The sequence below is a fragment of the Solanum lycopersicum genome, chromosome 7 (genome assembly GCF_036512215.1).
Source record: "Solanum lycopersicum chromosome 7, SLM_r2.1".
Taxonomy (NCBI): Eukaryota; Viridiplantae; Streptophyta; class Magnoliopsida; order Solanales; family Solanaceae; genus Solanum; species Solanum lycopersicum.
Genome location: NC_090806.1, coordinates 33,100,662 through 33,125,970, shown reverse-complemented (window position 1 = coordinate 33,125,970; position 25,309 = coordinate 33,100,662). Strand labels below are relative to the sequence as shown.

Here is a 25,309-nt window from a genome sequence, read left to right as displayed (position 1 = left end):
CTAATAATACGTGTTAGACACCCTTAGACAAAATACATCATTTTCCAACTCCTAAAAGATAGTCAAATAGGCAAAGGCACGCTACTACATCTTTGAACTAGTTTCCGGACGTCATGGACGTTCTTTATAGTTTTGGATTCTAGACTTCGTAAATGACTTATTTTCTTTAAAATAGACCTTAAAACAGTGTATAGACCTTTTGACACTTATGTTAAGCTCTAGAATACGTCTTAGATTTTTGAAGTGTTACAATTGAAGTACTTATGCTTCACAAATTTAGTCCACATAGAGTTGTTGGTTCTAATTCTCCACCACTTCTTGAAGTAAAAGGTTGTATAGATGTCACCAATACTTCTTACGTTTATTCCACCCTCTTAAATAGTCAAACAAAGAGATTTTCATAAAATCAAAGAATATTTACCATCTTGTTCCCTTAGTAGAAAAACAATTAGTTATCCCACCCTTTAATTGTGTTAATTGTTCTCGTGACTAAGTAATTAAAATGACTAATTTTCTTATTCCCTCTAAAAAGAGGTGGACCTCCATATATTGTGGAAAACTCATATTGATTAATATTGTTAATGAGATTTATCTTGGAAATAAATTTCTATTAAGCATTCTTACCGATAGAGAAACAACTTTTGTCCTTGTTGGGTAGTTGACAAAAGGTATTATCATGTATAAGAATATGCTCCTTAATTTTACTTTGTGTCTACAACAGAAAAAGATTGTATCATCTTTGAAAGAGAGGTGGTTCACATGGGGATCATTATAGTCCATATAGAGATTTCGATTACACCCCCCCCTACTTCTACAAAACTAATTAAGTAGTATAGAAAATAATTTAGAAGGAAGAACAAAGAGGTAAAGATAGAGGGGATAAATTTTTTTTTGACCTTTGCTTGACTTGAAGAAGCTTTTCTACCTTTATTAAAATTGTTCAAGTATTAGTTTTTGAAAATGTACATGTATATTAAACAAATACGAATCACATAGAATCCCAGTTTACTGAGCACGAAACATAAATAAGTCAAAGAGACCATATCATATGTCTTGGCCTTTTCTAGATTAGTGACCACATTGCCTCCTATTTTAAGATTTTCGTTTTCATTGATTTTCATGAGTTATTGATCTATCCTTTATAAAATAAAATTTATTATTAGAGACATGCTTATAGATAATTGGGTTGAGTCTGGCATTGTTACAAATGACTTTTCTAGTCATATTAGAGAGGTTGATAGATGTATGGTCTATCAAATTTTAAGGATATTCAAGCTTAGGAATCATTACAAAGCAGGTATGAGTGTAGTATTTTTTTAAGATCTGCACCTCCAGAGTAAGTCTCGATAGCTATATGTAGGTCTCTTTTGTACCCATGTGGTGCTGGTGTACTTTCTGAATTTATAGTCTTAGTTACGTCTTCTTCCTAGCTATCATTTACATTCTGCAAAAAAAAAATCTTGGTGAGTACTGCACAAAAAAGGGAATTGAAGCATTTAATGTGTCTAGTTCGTACAATAATATACAAGGATAGGTAGATTTGCACTCATTTGAGACAAATTAAGCTCAATAATGTATCTTCAATGCCTAATTATGTAGTGTTCTTAGGATATCTCGATGAGTTGCAGCTATAACGGCAAAAGGACAAGGCAAGGAAGAACGTTTGAAAGAATTATAAAGGAAATCAAGAAGTGTAAAACTATGCGGATGATCACCAAAAAAGAAAGGTGAATCATCTACCAAACAAGACATCACCTAATTGATAGTGCACCAGGATTTTTTCTCAAGACTGGTGGGCAAAGTTATGAAGAAACAGTGTGAAAGAAGTGAATAGGGTAAACATCTCTTAATTTGACATTTATGGATGATAATATGGAATTTCAAAGGGCGAACCAAGGTGATGACCAAAAAATTGCCGAATAAGAAAAGTACACTTGAATAGGATCGTCGTATGATGGTCTAAAACATGAATCCTTCAGTGAGAAAAAGGAAAGTTGAAGAACAATTGGTGACTCACCAAATGATGTCGACGAGGATGACTAATGTAACTTAGTGAGAAGCGCATGCTAGTTATCAGCCAAATTTTGGAAAACTATAAATATCTCAATGGAAAAAGAAAAATGGATTTCAAAATTAGAGAGAAAATTATGAATATTCTAGAGGGAGAAACACTTCATATTAAGTAAAAAAATTATTTATCCCTTGGAATTTTGAAGTTATAATCTTTAATTAGTTAAATAGAAGTTGAATTCGAACTGGGTTTGCTTGTAATTGCTCCAATACATGTTACCCATGGCTAATTTCATGAACGGTATAACTTCTAGTCATTTTGTGGTCTGGGGCTAAGCCTTCAATCTCTTAGGGTATGATTATGGGGTTGGGTGTTACTTTAAATTAGTGGATTTGTTAAATTCCTTTGTTTTATAGATGTTAATCATAAATTCAAAATATTGCTGAGTGATTAATTCATAAGGTAAGGTGGCCAACTTGATTTTAGCTTCGATCTTGTATGGATTCTTGCATAAGATAGATATGAGTGGTTAATATATTTGACGTTTTCAATTTATCTTAGTTTGATTGTAAATTCAAGGTTATAAGTTGATTAGAATATCATGTATATGAGACTGGCGGGAGATTCTATGAAAGGATGTTATGAGATTGAAAGAAGACTAGAATCATTTAAGATAACTTAGGCTTTCTTCGATTATATTGTTGATCGAGAAGTTCCACAATACCCCTAGTGAGATCAACATGTAATCCCCACACCCCTGGACTAAACTCATTTTGTAAATCTTTGCTTGTTGAAATAGTGGTAATCGTTTTATTGAAACTGTGTTGTTCAATTTGGTGGAATTGCAATTTAATTCACGAATTGGATCCTTAACTTCGTACCAATCCATGGTGGAATTGCAATTTATTGGTTCAGTAAGAACATTTGGGCACTATCGAAAGAGGCGTTGTTGCTGGGGAATGTAGTTAGGATTAATTTTTAGGAGTACCTTCTATACTAATTTATTTTGTAGTTGAACAACCTTATGCTTTGCTCTCTAATTATGCAATCGACTAGGTGAACCAATGAATATGCCATAGTGGTGACGATTCTATTTTCCGTAGGCTTGACAATGATGTTAGAAGAGATGATAAGGTTGTATCTCATACCACCAGTGAATTGGTAGAAATTTGTTTGCCGCTAGTGCAGAAGGATCACATTTGTTGTAACAAGCCTGCAGCTTATAAAAGCGGGAGGATTACTTGGGGGTATCGAGCACAAACATCCTAATGAGAATCACTGTAATTTTTTAGTGTGTCTAACATTTTTTCTACTGAAGTTATTTTACAAGAGTCGATGTGTATAAGGTTACTCCCCTTTTCGCTAATTGGGAAGGCAACTAGGTGGTTGATTGAGTTTCAGAGAAAGTCTATCACATCATGGGGAGAGTTATTGAATCTTTCCTTGAGATGTTCTTTCCTCCGTCTAATGTAATAAAATTGAAGAAATACATTCAAAACTAAGGAATTATGAATATAGAGACCACTCATATAGCATGGATACGTTCTAAGATGGTGTTGTCAAAATGACCTAGAAACGGTTTCCCGGATGAGTTATTATTGCAATATTTCCTACCAATGTCTTGATGTTGTGAATAAGGGATTCGTTGAAAATCATATTCGAGGCGGTATAGTTAAGAAACCATTCATTAAAGCATCAAGATGGCTTGATGAGATGATTAAAATCAAAAAAATTTGGTATACGAGTGAAGAATATGTGTCACTTCCACATTTTAGGGAATTTAAGGAACAAGTAGAGAAAACCAAGAGCGTGAAACACACTGCTTAATTAATCACTCAACTTGAAATGCAAGCCGACCGTGTTACTATAGGCATAGAAAAAATCAATAAATAAAATATCCCGGTGTGTATATGATGACGGGGTGTACATGAAATGTGGAAAATCTAAGGGATTTCGGCCAAATTATCTAAGGCTTGCTTGAAATAAAGGTTGCATCGAGAATAATGATGAGAGGTGGTATAAAAGTGAATGTGATGATGTAATATATAAGCAACTGTTCATTCCACATGATTCGATGAAGACATTATATGATAAGTAGTTGAATAAACTATTAATCAAGATTGAGGGTTCATATATGATCTGGGAAGGGATGAATAGTGGTGTTTCAGTTTTATCCATCTTACAACCCAACCCACCGGTACATGTGGGCACCTACTCTAACCCCTAAGTAAGAGAACCCTCATACCCCAAAGGTTAAAACATAAAGAAAATTAACGCAAGACAGACATAATAGAGATCAAATCTTTATAGAGGGAATCATTTTCAAAGAACTACTTAAGACTTGTAAAGTAATTTTAAAACCCTTAGGATTAAGTCTAAATGGGTACATGAGCTATTAAGGATACAATGGACAATAAAATACATGACATATCTCCCACCAAACGGAAGGATAAGTAGAGGTTGCTGGAAATTCTTCACTTCACCTAAGGAAACATCACCGAATCTTGCAACCAGACTATATCAAAGGACATTGCAAGAGTACTATCAGTACAAAAATACGTACTAATAGGCATCATCAGTCAACCCTCCACCCGCCACATAATATAAGAAACTAACTAATAAGAATCATGAAATAAACCATATGCTTCTCTACCTAACCCTTTCATTGAGTTACCCCCAAAACACATTGCATAGGAGAGAGTTATTGGGGTGTGATTGCTACGTGTGAAGATAAAAGTGGTGGATACATGCTTTCAATAGCGAATTTCTCAAGACAATGATGACTAAGCTAAGATTTAAGTGAAAGAAAGTTCCCTTTTGTGCACCTTACCCATATCAAATGGGTTCTTCTCGGACACCCGTTCGTCTAAACTATCCAGTCTAGGACTTATCCACACTCTCTCTTTCGACGGGAGTGCTTAGATATTGGACTAGGGTTTACCCTGTCGGGATGAACCTCATGTCGAACCACTCCTTAGGAGATCATTCTAGTTGTCTTAGTTTCACAACCTCTCTCTCGAACAAGCTGAAAACACATGGGTGATTTTGTATTTTAAACTACAAACCCATTAGATTAAACCATAAAGGCTAGGAGAAATCACCATTAAAATGAAATCTAAGCTACAAGCAAGCAAGACACAATAAATTAATCAACCCATAATTGTTAAATAACATCCCAAGAATGGGAATTTTTAGTCACACATCAAGTAATAATCAAATATACTTTAAATGATAAAGAAATCAAACGGGTATAAGATATCAAACCTTAAAAGTAGAAAAGGAAGGTAAATGGGGAAGACCCGCTTTCAAAATTTGAAGAATAGCTTCTTTCTTCAAGCTTTCACAAAAACCCACTCCAAAATTTAGAGAGAACTTAAGAACAAAGTTTCTAGAATAAAATATCAAGGGTAATTGTTTCACTCTCTAATTTTATTTTTTTCTAAATAATAAAAGAGTTCAGTAATTATAGACTTCAGAATTGTATTGGTGAATCAGTGTAGTTAATCGTGATTCACTGAGGGCTTCAGCGAATCGCCCTTCGTTCATTTCATCTCTGCTTGCACATTTCCTTCCTTGTCTATGTGTTTTGGATCAATGGCCGACAATCTTCTGCTTTGCAGAACTTAGTGGTGAAGCACTTGCTGCTCTTTTTTGTCGCCTTTTGATCGACTTCCTTAAGGTATCACTTGTTGTAACAGAAAGCGAAACTTCGATCTACGGTGGATCTTCAAGTGTTCTTGGCAATGCGCACCTTTGCATCTTTGGCTCTTTTTGTCCATTTTGTGCAAAAATTTTCATGCTCTCAAATGCATGAAGCTTAGGAGTTTTTATCAGATATTGAGATAAAATGAATAATCGAGGATACTATTTACTTTAAAGTAAGGCCCTAGATGAGCCGAATTTGAGAACTCATCAGGTAGATACAAACAAGGAATGCTCAAGAAATGTATGGATGATTCAGATGAGGACGTCACTGAGACTAAAGAAATTATGATAGATGTTGTTGCACAACCTTCCTTGGAAAATGTATTTGTTGTCGTTCAGTCGAAGCTGGTTCTTCTGAAGTCACTCTAGGCAAAAATGTCTAGATGGACGGAGCAACCACTTAGACAGGATTCCCTCTTTACCTCCCTCTCTGTATTTCTTTATATTATATTATGAATAATGTGATTATTTGAGTTTGAGGACAAATGTCTTTTATATTGTGTTTGCAAATGTTTGAGATTGGGACTCCATTTTCATTCAAATTGAAAATCTTTTGACCCCGTTTGAAAAATATTTTGTCTATCTGCCACCTCTTGTTTGGACATAACATGTGGCTATTCTTAGGCAAATTTGACTCTCAGTTTTATCAATATGCATGACTTGAGTAGTTCTTAGAATCGAATGAACATGAATGTGAGGCTAAAACGATGCCAAACAAAGTTGTATAGACAATATCAGAACTCTTTGCATCTCGTTGTGATTAGCCAATAGTCAAATCAAGTTTCTTGCAATGAATATTGCACACTTGCAAAAGTGTAGAATCTTATTTGACATTTAGTGCAATGCCTTCTGTGCTAACTTTACTATGAACCATTCATGATTATACCTAGAATTTTCTTATTGGTCCGGTAAACAAAGTGACATGAACTAATTATATCATCTTAGGTAGCGTTGAAAGATTGTGAACCAATTTGACATATACCTCTTTTTATGGCTTACCTTGTGAGTATGCGAATATTATTTTGAACACCCCTTGAGCTTTACCTTTCTTTGGATGAAACTTGATAAAAGTATGACCTCTCTTAATTCTATACCCATAATCCTATTTATTTGGGTTGATTGAATAGCCAACTTAGGCTAAAATCCTTAGTTGGGAGTGTTGTTAAAACAGAAGGCTAGTCAAAGAGTGAAAAAATAGTCTCCCTAAACCTATGATGTTGAGAAAATTGAACCCCTCCATATGAAAAAAAAAAAGAAACAGAAAAAGAGAAGAAAATAATAAAAATAGAAAGTCGTGGAATAAAGTATGAAAATACAAAAAGAAATGGAGTTCCCTTGAACAATCCATGGAAAGTGAATAAAGGGAAGACTTGTGAGCACTAGAGAAAAGAATGAAAGAATAAAAGAGGACGTGTTCTGAGCACCACACCTCATGAGGATAAAAGTCATTGAGAATAAATGACCATACACATACCTAGACACTTATCCCCGTTTCTACCTTAACAAGACCTTTTTGAGTCTTGTCTAGAACTAGTTTACATATCTCTTTTTGAACTGATGAACTTGAGTTTTACATGAGGACAAGAAAAAGTTTAACTCAGGGTGTTAATGAGTCCAAAAATTGGAATCATCTAATGAGGGATACATTTTTATAGATTTAGTGTCCTTAAATTCATATTTTGTCTTAACAACTGATGAATAACCTTGAGTTTCAGCAATTTTGAATTTAAGGCAAAGCATTGACACCATTTGACCAAAAGGAACACAAAGGCTGAAAAGAATCAAGAAATGAGGCCTGAGGACTGCCGAGTTCACTTGGCGAGTCACCAACAGGTCTCAAGATGGCATTTTGTTCTGGAATGCTGAGCTAACAAGGAAAATATGAATTCGGTGGAGAAAAAGAACAAATGGAACGTCATCGAGTAGTTTCGCAAAGTAGTACTATGTAGTGCAATGATCCAAAACATGAAGATGTTGTAGGATATCACAAGACAGAAATGAAGCTATCAAAGAGAGAATCGCTGAATTGATCTGCCATCCCGACTAATTGTGCCGAGTGGGCTGCTGCAGCACAAATCTTTTAAAGCCATCAATATTCATTAGGATTTTTGACTTAGAATGATGTTTTTATCATTATATTGCTTTTCATAGTATTGAATAGAATTTTAACTTTTTTTTGGAGTTTTATATTTGAAAAGGGTTTTAAAGAACTTGAAGATTCAAAGGGTTTCATCTCCAAAAAATTTGACTTCGATCTCTTGATTCTTCACTTTTGGCATGTAACAAGACTTAAACCTTCATACCCATTTGAAGTCAAACCCATTTTGGTACAAATTCCTATATCCTTTACATGTCTAGATAAAACCTCAATTCTTGGAGTGTGATTTTGTGAATATGGGTTAGATTATATGTTGGGTCTTGATTGTTGATGGTTTATTTGTTGTTAAAATTATATTTCTCTTCGTAGTTGTGTATGAAATTAATGGGGATGTAGTTTCAAATACAGTTCCACCTCTATCTTTTCGACTTGTTCGAGAGAGAGGTCGTAAAACCAAGACTACTAAGTTGATGGCTGGTGTAATTGGGTCGACATGAGTTTCATCTTGAGAGAGTGAAACCTAGTACTTTTTCCACACACTCAGTTCAAGAGAGTTAGTGGGATAAGGCGGAGGCTACTTTTCATGCGACAAATGGGTGTACGAGAGGAACCCATTTTATTCAGGGTAAGTTGCTCGAGAGAGAACTTACCTCCGCTATAGTCTATGCTAGTTAGAAATGTTCAACAAGTTTATCATTAAAAGCATGTACCCAATAGAGTATTCTATCTCGTATCTCTATCACATCCCAATAATCTCGCTTCCTATATTAGAACTATTTTATATTTTTCTTATTTTTACCTACTTGTGAAAAACCCCCATATTTGATGGTTGTGTCAACCCTTTAGACTTAATATGTTTTTATTCAACAATGTCTTTAGCAATGACTAATATGAACTAAATTTTATTTTTCTATTAGTTCTCACAACCTCTCTCTAAGCAATAATCCCAACCCTTGGTTGGGTTAGTATACTATTGTGTGATCGTAAGAAACTTGCATTAGAAGTTGTTTCATTGATTACGCATTCAATAGAAAACATCAAAAGTCATTCCAAAAGAGTTTTGGCATAAAGTGAAGGTTACCATGACTTTTTGCCCACAAACCGATGGGCAAGCGGAGAAAACAATCCATACATTAAAGGATATGTCGAGAGCACCTACTATCGATTTCCAGAAAGGTTCGGATGATAACTTTCCATTGATAGAGTTCACCTATAATATCTATCATTCTAGTATTTGTATGGCCTTCTTTGAAGATCTTTATGGTAGGAGCAGTAAATATCCTATAGGGTGGTTTGAAGTTAATAAAGTTTCCTTGATTGGACCCGAATATTAGTTCATGAGTCTATAGAGAATATCCAGGTTATTAAATAGAGGTTGAGAATTGGCAAAGACGACAAAATTCCTAAGCCAATGTTATAAAAGAAGACCTTGAATTTGAGGTTAGTGATTAGGACTATTTGAAAATCTCGCCAATCAAGGGTGTGATGAGATTTGAGAAGAAAGGGAAACTAAGTCCCCAACACATAGGCATGTATCCAATTTGAGACATATTGGTAAGTTTGTTATGAGCTTGATTTTCCTAAAGAGTTGGCATCAGTGCATCCGGTTTTCCTTGTCTCTATGCTTAAGAAGTGTGTTGAAGATCTGACATCCATAATATTCCTTCAAGATTGGGTGTTAAAGAATTTTATTTGAGATCTTAGACCGACAAGTTAAACTGTTGAGAAATAAGGAAGCTGTGTTGTGGAGAAACCACTTAGTTAAGGGTTCTACTTGGGAGGCCGAGGTCGATATGAGATCTCGATATTCTCATCTCTTTCATTCTACTTTATATTGAAGTAATGAGGTTCATCTTCGTTTTTATGTGATTTGAAGTCATATTTTTCTATATGATCCCATGACTCCTCTAAGTTAAGCATATTCATGAAAACTTGTGTTTTGAAATAAAATGAATTTTTATAATTGATTTCCCTCATGTTGTATTGCATTGAGTACGAGTTGCCTATAGAATTCATGAAATGAATCAATGAATATACATTAGATATGATTTTTGAGATTGAATTGCATGTGAGCTCCAAAAGATTGTGTTGAGCATGCTTTAAGGTTGGAGAAGGTAGTTCTTCCTAGTAAATGAGCAAAGTTGAAAATTTCATGCACAATGAGTTTTTAGATGTAGTTCCTACCTCCCCTTGTGATGCATTGAGTATGTTTTGATTGGAGATGAAGTTCCTCTTTGTTTGTGTGCATTTAGAAATATTGCATGCATGATGGGATGCTAGTGTTGAGCTTTTATTTCCAAAAGGTGTCTAAAATTTTCTTTTGAGAACGAATGTTTCCAAAGGAGAGATAATGTAACACCTCACAAGGATAAAATAGGGCTAAGTAAGAGGCCTAGTGTAAAACCCCTTACCCGAAAAAGGGGTAGTGAAGCAAATTTTGGGGAACTTTCAGGTACAAACGGGCTGACCTAAAAATCATAGGTCAGACCACGTTCTGTGGTATGGTCCATGGTTTATTCCTTAAAATTACCCATTCTCTTATAACCAGTCACCGCTTACCAAGACAAGTCGTGGGTCAGACCACAGTCAGTCGATTGGGTTCGTGAATAGTCACCTAGTGGTTAAATTTAAAGGCGGTTGGGTCTTTTCCAGTTTTAATGAAATCAATGTGGTGTCATTTTGCGTAAATCTAGAACATCTATATAATTTTTTTCAACTCCCAAAAATCCCCCATCAATCTCTCAATTCCAAAAAGAAATCCCCATAACTTCTCTCAAATATTCTCTCTAGTAATTAGAAGATGAAGGAAGAAATTGACGCTAAGTGAAATTTAAGTTTCCAATCTCCAATATTGTGAGGGCTCTTTAACCAAGGTAAGATGTCTTTTCATCCATTAAGTTTTCTAGAATTTACATAATTTGGTGAAGAATTTCCCCACTCTAGTAAGGGTTTCTTCTAATGTTGTGGGTTAGGATGAATATTGATCCTATTGTGTGGATTATGATTGTTCATGATTTAATTGATAGAATTAAATGTTTTTCGCATGATAATACATGTACCCATGCCTATTCCCTAACTCTAGCCTAGAATTGATATAGTTGGGTTGATGTCATGAAGGGAAACTTTATGGATTTAGGCTTATTCTTATAGGATTGATAAATTATTATTAGAATTCCTTGAGAATAAAGCACTGATAATGATCATGAGATCTAGAGCTTTGAGAGTAAATTTTAAGATATTAATTGTTGGTAATTGATATTATTGTGGATGAAGGTATACTTCCCACATGAATTACTTAAGGATGAATGTATGAATGTGAAAAACTTTCTAACATGAATAGTTCTAGATTGAAAGGATTGCTCACCTTAAATGAATCGAGACTAGTTGACTATATAATTGATGATTCTAGAGGAGACTACCCTTGAACTCCGTATGAGAAGGATATAAAGTGATTTTCCATACTCTTTTGAATTGAAAAAGAGGCAAATGCCTTGTATTTCCTATTATGAGGAATGTACATTGAAGCGAGTACCCATGATCCTTATGAAATGATGTGGAGGAAATTATTCGTGTCATATGATATGATTGTGGAGGCGAGTAACCATAATCTTAAAGTAAGTAATGCAAGAGGCGATTACCCATTAGCCTTTATAAGCAAGGCAAGAAGGCAAATCCACATGTATTTAAATGTAAGTATGAATAATGTGGACTATATTATGATAAATGAATAGCTTTGATTGTTGCTTGATATGCCTTCCGTGAGGTGAGTTGACTAGAGGTGGATGACCCAAGTCTTGACTATGGATGAGTAAGGTTGCATGAGCAGTATTCCTTTTTTATTGTGATGACGATATGTGCGTTGTCTATGTTTATGGTTTATATTGACAGACCATTATGTTATGTTGATTATGTCATCTATCATATTTAGTACTTTATTGTACTAACACATACTCTTGCCTACATTCTTATTAAATGTTGTATTTGATGACGTCGATTCTCACATTCGTAGCTAGGACCATAGTAGATCATGAATGGAAGAATTAGTGAGTCCTCATAGCATTCGAGGATTTGAACACCACTGTTTTTATGTACTTCATTTCATCTTTGAACTATTATATGGGTTGTTTCCCAAGATTTATTCATTTTGATTAGATGGTTTGAGACAATTGTATTAGACTTCCACTTTGTTTTATTAAAATTTTAACTGTATTGAAATGTATTAAATCTCCACACCTTTTCTATTACTTCATGTGATGATATGCTAAGTACCCTCTTGTATGAGGCCACCGATGTCTTATATTCCTCGTTACATCTAGAAGTACCCCTAGGTCGTGAAACAAAATGATGTCTCAAATAAAGTTGTTGACAAAGCACGTCATGGGGGTGTTTATAGAGCTATGAATCAAGCTTAGGTGACATTTTTTAAAAAAAGGTACATCAAGACTAGATGAGGGTTCTCATTCGAGTTCTTTAAGGTCGGCGGAAATCGAGGTTGGATTATAATTAATTGAGGACGGATGGAGAGTCACAATCTAGATTAGTCTAAATGGAACGGATATTGGAGGAGAGACGATGATGATGATGCTTGATATGTGCAGACTGAAGATATTCCAAACTCTAGGGATATTCTTGAAGCCTTCGGGTCAAGGATTTGCTGTGTCGTATTGTGAATAAAGTAGACGGATTCGATAAAATTCTTAAAGTAATATATACGAATTTGTCATCCTTGAGTAAGATGGTAAAATCTCACTTGGACTCCGTCACGCAACTTGAATCTCAGACGAGTCAACTTCCATCCTAATTAGATTTCAAAGAAGAAGAGTGTCATGTAAATGATATGATCGTGAATTCAAAGGTAAATCATGACATATGCATAGTGATGTTTACTCGGAGTGGAAAAATAAGTGGGTGGTGACGTGAAAGTTGATGGTAAGTCGCACACTAGTAAAGACAAAATTATGACATCGATGTAGATTGATTTGGTGAAACCCAACAAATGAAACACCCAAAGAAATTGATGAAGTCCAAAAACTTCATCACCGAAGAATTGAAAAAATAAAATGAGGGGGTTGTTTCTTCTTCGAGATCAACGAAACCACTGCCCAAAGTTAACATACCATTCCCCTAAAGATTAAAAAAAGGATAAGGATGCAAAGTTCCAGAAAAAATTTCTTTGTTTTCAACTGTCTGTCAATATATCTTCCTTCAAGGGAAGTGTTGCTAAAAATTCTAGGCTATCCGACGTTCATGAAAGAATTAGTTACCAAGAAGAGGAGTATGGATTTTGAAACGGTTGATGTGTTCTCATAGTTGTGGTGTCGTTATGACGAGTAATGTGTTTGTCAATAAACATACTAGCACCAGAAAATTTAGAACCAAATACATATTTAAACTATTAATCATTAACAATAATGTGATTTCCTAACACTAGGGTTTCCCGCTCACCACTGTACGCAAAGATCCGAAGATTAACATAGATCAGTCGAACCGGTCTTCATAAAATTCAATCCTAGAGAGACGAAGCAACATAGATAACTATTGAGAAAGAAAAAAGGTACTTACAGCTCAGTGAGAAGACTGAAATATTTCTAGATTTATCACCTGACCCAGCAGAATAGGTCGCTTTGAGAAGAACTCAAACTTTATGTTATGCACCATTCCCTAAACATCAATGTCATCAATATTGAAAGTGTCAAGGTGGGACTAACCTGTTTTGACATGAGCCTACTCCCTAGATGTGGCGAACATTAAAGAACAATTCTTGGTTTCTAAGAGGACCTTCATCCTCTCTAACTAAAAGCACAAGACTAACTTGAGCATACATAAGTATCAAACTGAAAGAAACGTCAAAAACGTTTTATTGAATACAAAAACATAATTCGATATACTTATTATGAAACATAAATTTTATATAAAATATCTTAAACTAAAACAATTTCCAAAACTATATTTCTATGAAGCTTGTACTATTAACAAAGGATGTCAGGATAAGACCTGCAACATCTCAAAACTACTAACTCGAAAGTAATTATGAAGAAGCTAACTGGAGTGTACAGTGATCTCAAAACAGCCCTGTTGATAATTATGAACATCTATATCTACATCATAAAAAGATGCACGTTAAATGCAATTAGTACATGAAATATACGAGTATTTAAAATGGTTGAGTAAGCAAATAACTAAAGTAAATGACTGAAAGAAACTCAACTGAATCAATTCATGAACATGAATTGAAACTCATTTGAGCTTTACAATTTAATATACAATCAAACCAACACGAAATTAATATACTTAACTGGTGGAAAATTTCTCTAACCGACAACCATTACCATGAGCCTAGCAATGATACAACGTTTTGCATGATGTTGCCAGGCCATATTATACTTTTTTGAGGTATAGGATGATATCATGACTATGGATCCATCTAATTAGCCTTCTCAGACGCATTGAGGAATCGCATGGAGAATCAATGTTATCTTATTCTACGGTAGTTACGCACCTCTATGGAACTCTGAATCATCAAAGACTCTAACCCAACTCGGTTCTCTATACTACTCCCAAAATAATAAGTATAACTTTGTGCTCAATTCACACATTACAAAGAATGTAATTCTTACATTACTTGAAATACTTTTCAAAATATGACACTTGTTTACCTTCTTGAAAACATTCACATATGAACTTATCTTTGAAGTATATATATATATATATATATATATGAAATAGAACCTTTAATCTTATTCTCAAGACTATTCTTTACTTCCTCAAAAAATTTGTTTAAAAATCAAGCATTAGCTGTGAAAAAACTTCTCAAGATTTATAACTCAAAAAAGGATTCATACTATATTATAGACATGAAAAAATCAATTCAAGGGGCACAATAAAAATATTGAAATGCAATACAAAGGAATAGAATTTTAAAAGAATCAAGAATTCAATAACTCAAAATCAACTTAGCTCAAAATTACTCAAATCTTAGGGTAGAATCTTAGATTTCACTTTTACTTATTTGAAAGTAGATGTATTGCGTAAGAAGGAATAAAGCTCAACACTATGATAGTCTTACATAGCTGGAAGAACAAGGTTCTTCAATAATCTTGAAGAATCTTGAAAAAGAACTTGATTAAAAGACTTGAAACCGTAGCTTGAAGGAGAACAATCAAGAAAACCTTTCTTTAGAATCTTGAATTAATTTCTTCAAATCTCTATGACTGAGAATTATGATTTACATTATTGATTCATAATTTTATGGAGAAATTTGCGTTGGCGATGACAAAATTGTTGGAGAAGTACTTACCTTGAACAAAAATCTTGAAAAGGATTAAAAGAATTTTGGATGGAATCTTCTATACGATTTTGCCCCAGGGTTTGAAAGAGAAGAGAATGATGAATTAAAAGATAAATATCTGATTTTTAGCCTTACGATCAGTCAAAAAATGTCTAGGATTTTGTTGCAGGTAAAAAGGCAAAAGGACACTTTTAAATGTTTTTGCCTTACAATCAGTCAAAAAATTTCTAGGATTTCGTTGGAGGTAAAAAGGCAAAAGGACTCTTTTAAATGTTTTCCTGTTGGCTAATTCATCACTGAACTGTATGAGTTACTAAAATGGTCTTACCTTCTCACTCCGAAATTTAATTAACGCAAAACTTGTGGAATTGGAAATTAGAGTCAAATACCTTTAATTTGATAGGTGGTGGGTCATGTAACTCCTTATAATCTAGGAGATATTGTCGTTTGAAGTTGTCCCAAGTAAAATCTTACATCAAAACGTAATCGATAAACGGAACTTTCAACTCTACTTTGTGCTAGGGATTCTAGTGACCTTAATCCATATCCAAATCATTCACAGAATAAAGAATTTACAATTACACATATAAATACCTTATGAATCACCAATCATGATCCTACAAGTGAATGAAGAATGGTTCAAGACTTAACTAAGAAATTTTCTGGGTGTTACAACATCTCCCCTTGGGATCATTCATCCTCGAATAACAGATGGTCTGAGAATGGAAATGGGTTACTCTTACTTTATTCAACTCTAACTCGGAATCACCAAGTACTTAATATATGGTTATTGTTTTTATCTAAATCACATGCTTCGGGTTCTATACCTCTGTGGAAAATCCCATCTCAGGAACACTACTCCTTATCGTTACATTCAACTAACTTTGAGCTCATATCACAAGACACCTAACATATGAAGTACTATCCACAGGTTTAAAACACCACATTCAAGCTTAAAACCATAACCACTCTATAGAATCCTGCTAACCCACTTTCTAAGAACTTCTCATCATTTCTACCAACTAAGCTTTCATGTATTATTACCAGGAAATGACTCATTGCTCATCGTAAAACCTTTTCTCCTTCTTCCTTCATATTTATAAACTTAGATGGAATAAACACATCATCCCTAACAAAATAAGAAATATGAATCCCCTTGTCTATCATTCATACAACTACTATCAACAACAACACCCTCAACTAAAAAGGATCACTGAGAGAGCTTTAGGGCGAAAGACCATAAGCACATGTCTTATAAAAAAAATATGCATGACACAAAATTATGTTGCTAGACACTGAAAGTGAATCATGAATTTGTAAGGCTAGATATACTGTGAAACTTGAATACTAATATGAATAAGTTCATATAATGAGGCTGATATCCATAACTTTATGGATTAATCTCAAGGTTAATGGGCTAAAGTTTTTGTCCCTCATTCTGGAAGCTGAGCATAGATGTGAAACTCTATGAAGTGTATAATTATAAGTCATAGACACAAATTTTATATTAGAAACATTAACAACATGTTGTAATAATTTAACCTTGAGGAACACGTAGTATATGAAGGTATTGATGGACCTATAAAACTCATTCGAAAAACATCACTCTCTCATCCTCAACACTTGAATTGATTTCTCATGTCATAATATCCCCCGTTATGTCTGAGGTTGTCATTTTAAAGCTATGGATCTATTCCATTATTTCTAAAAAGGTCTACATTTCTTAACAGTAATACACAGGAAAGACTTATCTTATGGTTATTGAACTCTCAATAAGCATGTAGTAAGACTCCTTCTAAGACCTCTTTATAAGATGCTTCCATTAACCTCTTTTCATTGGCTTGTCAGACTGCTTCATTTAAGTCTTAAGGAAAAAAATGCTTACACCAGCCTATTCCACATTGACGACTCGAATATATTATCTACTCATATATGAAAAAATGAAACATAATTAGAACTTCATCTGGTTACGTACAACCTCGGGTACACCTCTTAATACTCTTGTTACTCTAATGACTTAGCCACACTTCAGTAATCTTACCTCAATGTTAGAATATCATACGTGTACCACTCACCTTTATTATCACTAACCTATTAACTACTCTCCTACTCTATGTCAAGTTTATCATATCAAATCTCAAAACTAACATTAAAACCCTCATTTTTCCATTTTTTACCATGACTCTCATCTCAAATTCAAGCTTTATGTTTATTACTAATTCTGGATGTCAACATGATTGCTCTCTAGCTATTCTAACTTACAACTACTAAAAAAATTAAGAAACACAGACCTACTAAGACCTCATGAAAAATAGTTAATCTTTACCTCTTAGTCTTCATACTTATAATTTACCGCCACATTTCATTTCAACATAAGTAGTATTTATTCATTAGATATACATCATTGTCTAATTAGTTTTTTAGACCTATGAATATTATGGGTTCTCCCTTAAAAATCATAAGCCTAGATTAGACCTATCACCTCATGAATACTCTACTCTTTTATTCAACACCTATATTTGGCCTTCACTAACACAATGTTCCGTTGAAAAAAACCTTTTGATTAAAGTATATACTCTAACTGACTCATACTAGTAACTCTTACTCTACCTTCTATCATGAAATTTACACAAACTCATCACTTCTTAGTCTACCTATGGAAAACTCATCATTAATAACATACTGAGTGCATGACTACAACAACATAGTTTGCCTCATCATTATCTTTTTTTGTAATTACTATACGTTTGCATTCATTAATCTAACTTAGTCCACTTTTACTACTACTACTTATAACATTGTAACTCGTACTATCTCTTCGGGCGAAAATACAACCTATGTTCTAAAACATATCTCCTCATAAGGGTCTCAACTAAAACGAGGTTCAGGGGGAAAAGTGTGGAAATACATCTCACTTTTATCTTGAATGCAAGATGCAGATAAACTATAAGTGTATTCTTTCGAATCTCCACACTAAAGCTCACTTACAAGCTTCTCTCAAGACCCTATGAGGTCTCTTGACTTTTCTAAAGACTTTATCGAAAAGAAACTCATCCATAAGGATCCGGACTTTGATTGTCAACTACCTTGAGTATGAGGGGTAGTCAAATGGATAAGAGGAATGCATGAGTCATAGTAAGTTCTTTATGACACAGCTCTATTGCACGATTTAGAGTATGAAAGAAGAAAACTTTTCTTAAACGTCTATAATCTCTTATTTATAAAATGTTGTCCCTCACAACAATAATGAAGATCCTACTAACAAATTCATTGACACCCTAGGACACTTGAACTCTATACTATGATACCAAGTTTTTCACGACCCGAACCTATTCCCTAGACGTGACCAGCACTCAAGAACAATTGTTGATTCCTAAGTGAACCCTCATTTTGGTTGACTACAAGCAAAAGACTACTTAAGCTACAGAAGCATCAATTAAGAGAAACGTTTAAGAACGGTTTATTGAATCTAAAAATTTACTAGATATAGTGAGTATGAAATATAAGCTTTAAATAAAATATATGAAACTAAAAGACTCTCCAAAATTGTATATCTATGAAACCACTACTATTAGAAAGGACGTTGGTACAAGACCCATGACACCTCAAAACACTAAGTGGAAAGTAATTGTGAAATCTTCTAGAATACAAGGAGGCTCAACAGAGCTAACTAGAGAGTAAAGTGATCTTCTTTTGATAATAATGAACATCTAAATCTGCATCATAAAAGGATGCAAGTCGAATGACATCAGTACATGAAATGTATGGGTATGTAATTTGGCTAAGTAAACAAAGAACGAAACTAAATGACAGAAAGCAACTCAACTGGATGAATACATAAACATAAATTGAAAACCATTTAAGCATTACAATAAAATATACAATGAAAGAAACATGAAAATAATATACTTTTCTTGTGGGAAGTTTCTCTAACTCACATCCATTACCATGATCCTAGAAATGATACAACGTTTTGCTTCATGTTGTAAGGGTCATCTAATACTTTGTCGGGATATAGAATGATATTGTGACTATGGATCCATCTAATTATCCTTCTTAGAAACGGAGGAGTCGCATGAAGAATCAAAATGTTATCCTGTCCTACGCTAGCTATGTAGTTCAATGGGATTTCAAAATCATAAAATACTCTAATCCAACTCGGTGCTCAATATTACTCCTAAAATAGTTAATATAAATTTATGCTCAATTCACCCATTACAGAGTAATCGACTTATTACATTACTTGAAATACTTTTCTAAACATGAGACTTGTTTACCTTCTTGAAAATATGCACTTATGAGCTTATTTTTGAAGTCCAATAATTAACATAGGTACATATGTATATATATATTAATAAAATAACATTAAAAACTCTTAAATATTTATGAAATAGAACCTTTAAACTTTTTCTCAAAACTTATATTTACTTCCTCAGAAACTCAAGTGTTGGCTTTGAAAAAACTTCTCAAGATTTATAAACTTTGTACTCAATTCCATTACAAATAATGGACTTGTTACATTACTTGAAATACTTTTCTAAACATGATATCTTGTTTATGTCATGCCCAAGCCTATACCCTGGTTGGGACCAGCACTAGAAGACAATTGTTGGCCCTCAAGCGAACCCTTGGCCTAGCTACTTAAATTAGATGAAAACAACCCTCAACTTTGACACGAGTAAAAACATAATAAAAGGAAAATACGTCATGTCATAATATTGTCCAAACTGGCACTTGAGTCTTAATAACTGAAAAAAATCCAAACTAAAATTCTATAGACTACGAAGCCTATAAACTATCTAGAGAGGGATGTTGGGACAGACCCCACAACATTCTAGAAGCTAAGCTAATACAGAAAATGATAAAGGATGTCCTCCAGAATGCAAGGAGGCTCACCACAACTCTAATGCTCAATATTGAATCAATGAAGCGTTACGTGATAATCTTGGGTACCTGCGTCTGCATCATGAAATGATGCAGGCCAACTGGCATCAGTACACTGAATGTACGAGTATGCGAGTTGGAGATCTAAGAAATGACTTAAGCTTGAGGAATTAGATGAACTTACCTTGGTTATTTAACTCACAAATATACTTAACTCAAATGATATGCATATAAAGTAGTTTAAATCACATGCAATATGCATATATATATATATATATATATATATATATATATATATATATATATATATATATGTATGTGTGTGTGTATAAAGCTCATAAAACAGTGAAAACAACTTAGCTCATTAAATGAAATGCAATAACAAACTCAACTTTACTTATATAAGAAATTAATATCGCCACTGTGGGAGTTTCTCTAACCGAAAACCATCACTATGAGTCTAAGTGATGATACAACATCGTACCTCACGTTTCAATAGGACCATCCCACACATTGCCATTGGTATAGGACCTTACTCAACTTAGTGGATCCACTAGCTCTCTTACGTGATCATCTAAAAAGTATGACACGTCAATTCCCATGTTAGCGAAATGGCTTACATGGAGACTTAAGTTAGTATGAACTCACATCTCCAGATCAGTGCTCAATACTACTCCCAAGTACTTTAGCTCATACTTTTAATAAGACTTCCTTCCTTTGGGTTGAGATAATTTACTGAATCCATTTGATTTAAAAAGCTCCTTATGGAAATCAATGTTCCTCTTTTTAGTTCAAAACTCTTTTTGGAAAATCTCTTTCCCCTCTTTACTCAAATGTGAAATATTTTTTAACCTCTAGGGAATACTTAGTTCCTTTATATCTTTTAAAGAAATGAACTCAACTCTTGCTCTTTACTTGAATTGAAACTTTAACTCTTAGGGAATACTTAGTTCTCTTATTGATTTTGACAAATGAACTCAACTCTTGCTCTTTACATAACTTGAAACTTTAAGTCTTTGCTTGACTTGAATTTTAAGTCTTTAAAACAAAGTGAAAACATTTGTGGAAGACTTTAGAAACTTTAGTTTTACTTTTTTCTTAACTTCTAAACTGGGCTCTTAACTTTTTTGACTTTAGAAACTTTAGTTTTACTTGTTTCTTAAATTCTAGACTTGGCTCTTAACTTTTTTGACTGTGACCTTACTTTCCTTGAGTTGAACTATGTTTATGGATGATTTCATGAAGTTTAGATATACCTTAAGAGTGTTGGAAACATCTAGGAATGAATGGTACATCACTTAGGAACTAGTATGAAAAGATAGGGGAAGAACGGGGTCTCCAGGGTGTCCTTGTGCTCTAAGAGGCGCGGAACGCCATACCCGAACGTACAAAGGCTGTGCGCGGGCGCTCTGAGAGGCACGGCCCACTAGATCCTGACGGACAGACTCTGTCCTAAGGGGCTTTGGAGACGCGGCGCACTAAATCCCCCCAACGGGTTTTCCGACTTTCTTCATTTTTTTTCATTTCTAAACCTTCCAAAACTCCCATGGATCCCACCCCCAAACACTTAGCATCCCTAATTAACTTGTTTCACAATGATTTAGACCCGAAAACAATCCTAAAACATGTATTATAACTAACAGCGATCAACAACAATCCAATCAACAAGAACGTCAAATTTTCTTTCAAGATTCCAACCTCTAACATGAGTTAATTCATGAACTTGACTGATTTGAATGAAATTGGTGTGTGGGTGAAGTATTCCAACATAGAAGAGCCCACATACCTTGTTAGGAATCACCCCAAACGAAGATTCACGAAGCTAAACTTGGCGTTCTTGCGTCTTCTTCTTCATTCTCCTCTTTTCTTCTTACTTTCAAAACCCTAGTTAATGTTTTGTAAGTGCGTAAACTGAATGAGAATAGTTTAGACCCCAACATATTACTCCAAAACGAAATAATTAATTTCCTTAAGGATAAGAAAAAAACACATTTACTAAATCCATTTTTCAAAACTTTCACTACTTAACATCCCATCTTACGAAGGTCATATCTCACTCATACTACCTTGGCGCTGTTGGGATGATATTTTAACGAGCTTTCCATCCATATAAAGAACTCATCCAAATTCTTCCTGAGCTGGGAGTTATGGCCTTTTGAAAATGACCAAAACTTACTTTTGAAATCTAGAAATTTTTCATATTTCTTTACTTATTTCCATATTTAATTATTCTTGTTTTTTCTTAGCTTAACTTTAGTTTATCTAGAATCTGAGATGTTACAGTTTACCTTCTTGAATACATGCACTTATAAACTTTTTTTTAAAGTCCAATAATTAACATAGGTACATATGTATATGTATATATATGAATAAAATAACATTAGAAACTCTTAAAATATTCATGAAATAGAACTTTTAAACTTTTTCTCAAAACTCATATTTACTTCCTTAGAAACTCAAATGTTGGCTTTGAAAGAACTTCTCAAGATTTATATCTCAAATATAGTTCATGTTGAATTATAGTCATTAAAAATAACCTCAAAGATCTCAATAACAATAAATAAACTCAATACTTAGGAATAGAATCTCAAAAGAATCAAGAATTCAAAAACTTAAAATTAGCTTAGCTCAAGAATAATCAAATCTAAGGGTAGGATCCTAGTTTTCACTTTTACTGATTTGAAAGTAGATGTATGGCTTGAGGACGAACTAGTCCAACACTATGATAGCCTTACAGACGTGAAGAACAAGTTTTTTGAAGAATCATGAAAAAAAATTGATAGAAGCCTTGAAACCCTTGCTTGAAGGAGAACAATCAAGAAAGCCTTTCTTGAAATTTTTGAATTAGTTTTTTGAAAAATCTATTACCAATAATTATGATTTTAATTAGTGGTTCATAGTTACATGGAGGAATTTGAGTTGGAAATAGTGAAATTCATGGAGAAGTACTTACCTTGAAGAATAATCTTGAAAAAGATTGAAAGAATTAGAATAGAGAGTCTTCTACTTTGATTTTTCCTAAAGGTTTTTCCATATAGTTTTAGAGAGAACAGAATAATGGATTAGAAGATGAAAGATTTTGAGTCTTTTATTCACTACAACACCATCTATTTTTAGCTATAAAATTTAAGCTGCAAATTCAAATATTGTGGCTATTGTTTAGTAACAGCTACAAAAGTTTTAATTTTATAGCAATTTAAAATTTCGTAAATTTCCTTAGCCACAAAAATTAGTTTGAAAAAGTTAAATCCTCATTTTTGTTACAATTGCTAATAATTGTGGCAATAATTATATCAATAGCTACAACTTTATAGCTACAATTCAAATTTGTAGCTGGTTAACATTTTTTAAATGGTATAGCCATAAGTATTTTGCTATAATAAAATTATATAGCTAGTTATTAATTTCTGCCACCAGTTGAAACTTACCATAGCAATAATAACCTTTTAGCCATATTAAATAAGCAAAATAAATTACTATATCTAAATAAATATTTTTGCTTCGAGTTGTTAAACAATGTGGCAAAAGGTAATGATAGAGTTATAGATTTATTGCTTTAATAAAATTTGGTAGCTAATTCTTTTGGTGTTAGATATTGAACTTTTTTGGTATTAATGACATTTATTTTATCAAATCAAATTTAATTAAATAAAATATTACGGCTAAGTAAATCTTTTTGTTGCGTACTAAAAAGTGATGACAATAATTGGTTGACTACCTATAATTATTTGTTATGACGAGATGATATAGCCACAAGTATATCATTGTGTTAAAATTTTGTAGCTTATAATTATTTTTTACCATGGGTTAAAATTGTTGAAGCAATAATAATTTTTAACAACGTCAAAATATACTTTTCTTGCATCTAAATATAACTAGAGTTATTAATCATTCAATTCAATTTTGCACCGTCTTACTTGTAAGTTTCAAATATAGTTCAAATAAAGAGGTAATTATATTTTATTGATTTTAATTAATTAGTCATATAAATTTAAACAAAACTTCACCAAGTCTCAACGTAAACTTCATCTTGATCAAGTTCTTCCATAATTATTATTTGTCTGAAACGTTCTTCATCGAAGTAATACATTTATCTATCATTTTTTTCGAGAATTTTTCTGCGTAATCAATTTTGTTAATCATATCGTTTGATTCAATTCAATTTTACAATGGCTAGCTTAAATATATAATGATAACTTAAATAAATATATGATTATATTAACTTCAATTAACTAATTATATCAAATTTAAACAAAACTTTAATAAGTCACAATTAAGTTTCATCCTAGTCAATTGTTCGGAGATGTCACGATCCAAAAATGAGTGTGATGGCACTTATCTTATCCCACCATGACAAGTTAGCCAAACCCAATAATTTTAATAAAATACGGAAATAACACCACAGTCTGATAACAATTACTAATACGAAAACAATTCAACTTAATTCAATCCCCAAAACCTGGTTCTCACATGCACAAGCCTCTAATGTAAATACTAGAATTGAAGTAAAAATACGGGTCTTAAATGAAGTTGTCCTTTAAGTAAAAACAAAGTCATAGATTGGAGAAGGAAAGTTAGCAGAGATGACAAGTAGCTATCTCACAATCCTCCACAAGATGCCTCGGAAACGAAGAGAATGGAAGGTATCATGAAGAGTCAGGCTCGTAACCTACAAAAATTTGTAAAAGCAAGGGGTGAGTACCAAACCACGCAGTACCCAAACATGCAAACCTCTAAACACAAGTTAAGTGAACAAAATACACGTACTCCTAACACCCTATCTAAACCTCCATGCTACAGCCTAACAGTTCACAGTTTACCAAACACACAACTCAATAATCACACTCTATCATTTTACATATTCTCAATAACAACTCAATATTCAACAGTCACAAGTTTCACAGAAAAACAATCACAATATTCGCAAAACACGTGTTCAAGTTCATCAATAATAAAAATGTGTAATGTCATGAGATGCTATGTAAAGTATAGTGATGCATCTCTTTTCTAATGATACACACCCGTTGTGTCTCGGTCTGGGACCCATGGGGGACATATCTTTCCATGAATCTGTCGTGGCGTGCGATACGATACTCGATAGTAACCATCGCAGCGCGCGATATGTCCCTCGAAATATAATAAATATCGTGGCGCGTGATCGACCCTTGAAATGGTACATCCTCTTATCACATAATACTTATCAAAGACATGTGTTATATGCAATGCAAATGACATGTTCAGACAAATCATGAGGAAATAACCATTTGGTAAAAAAAACAATTCATAACATCAACAAATACGCAATAAGACTCCAAATAATTCC

The 25,309-nt window shown here is 33.5% G+C and overlaps 1 long non-coding RNA gene across 3 annotated transcripts in view; it reads right to left on the bottom strand.

The window, feature by feature from the left end:
• The window catches only part of LOC104648235 (uncharacterized), a 57,253-nt gene extending 34,148 nt beyond the window's left edge, over nucleotides 1-23,105 (bottom strand). The window contains exons 1-3 of one of the 3 annotated variants that reach the window (XR_002028099.3): nucleotides 22,940-23,080; nucleotides 21,773-21,870; nucleotides 1,158-1,444 (exon numbers count right to left, since the gene is read on the bottom strand). This is a non-coding gene — a long non-coding RNA (uncharacterized lncRNA). Of the gene's footprint in view, nucleotides 1-1,157; nucleotides 1,445-13,649; nucleotides 13,913-21,772; nucleotides 21,871-22,939 lie in introns of those variants that run through there. The other 2 variants (XR_742335.4, XR_742336.4) reach the window with 2 other exon arrangements.
• Between the last annotated feature and the right edge of the window lie 2,204 nt (nucleotides 23,106-25,309).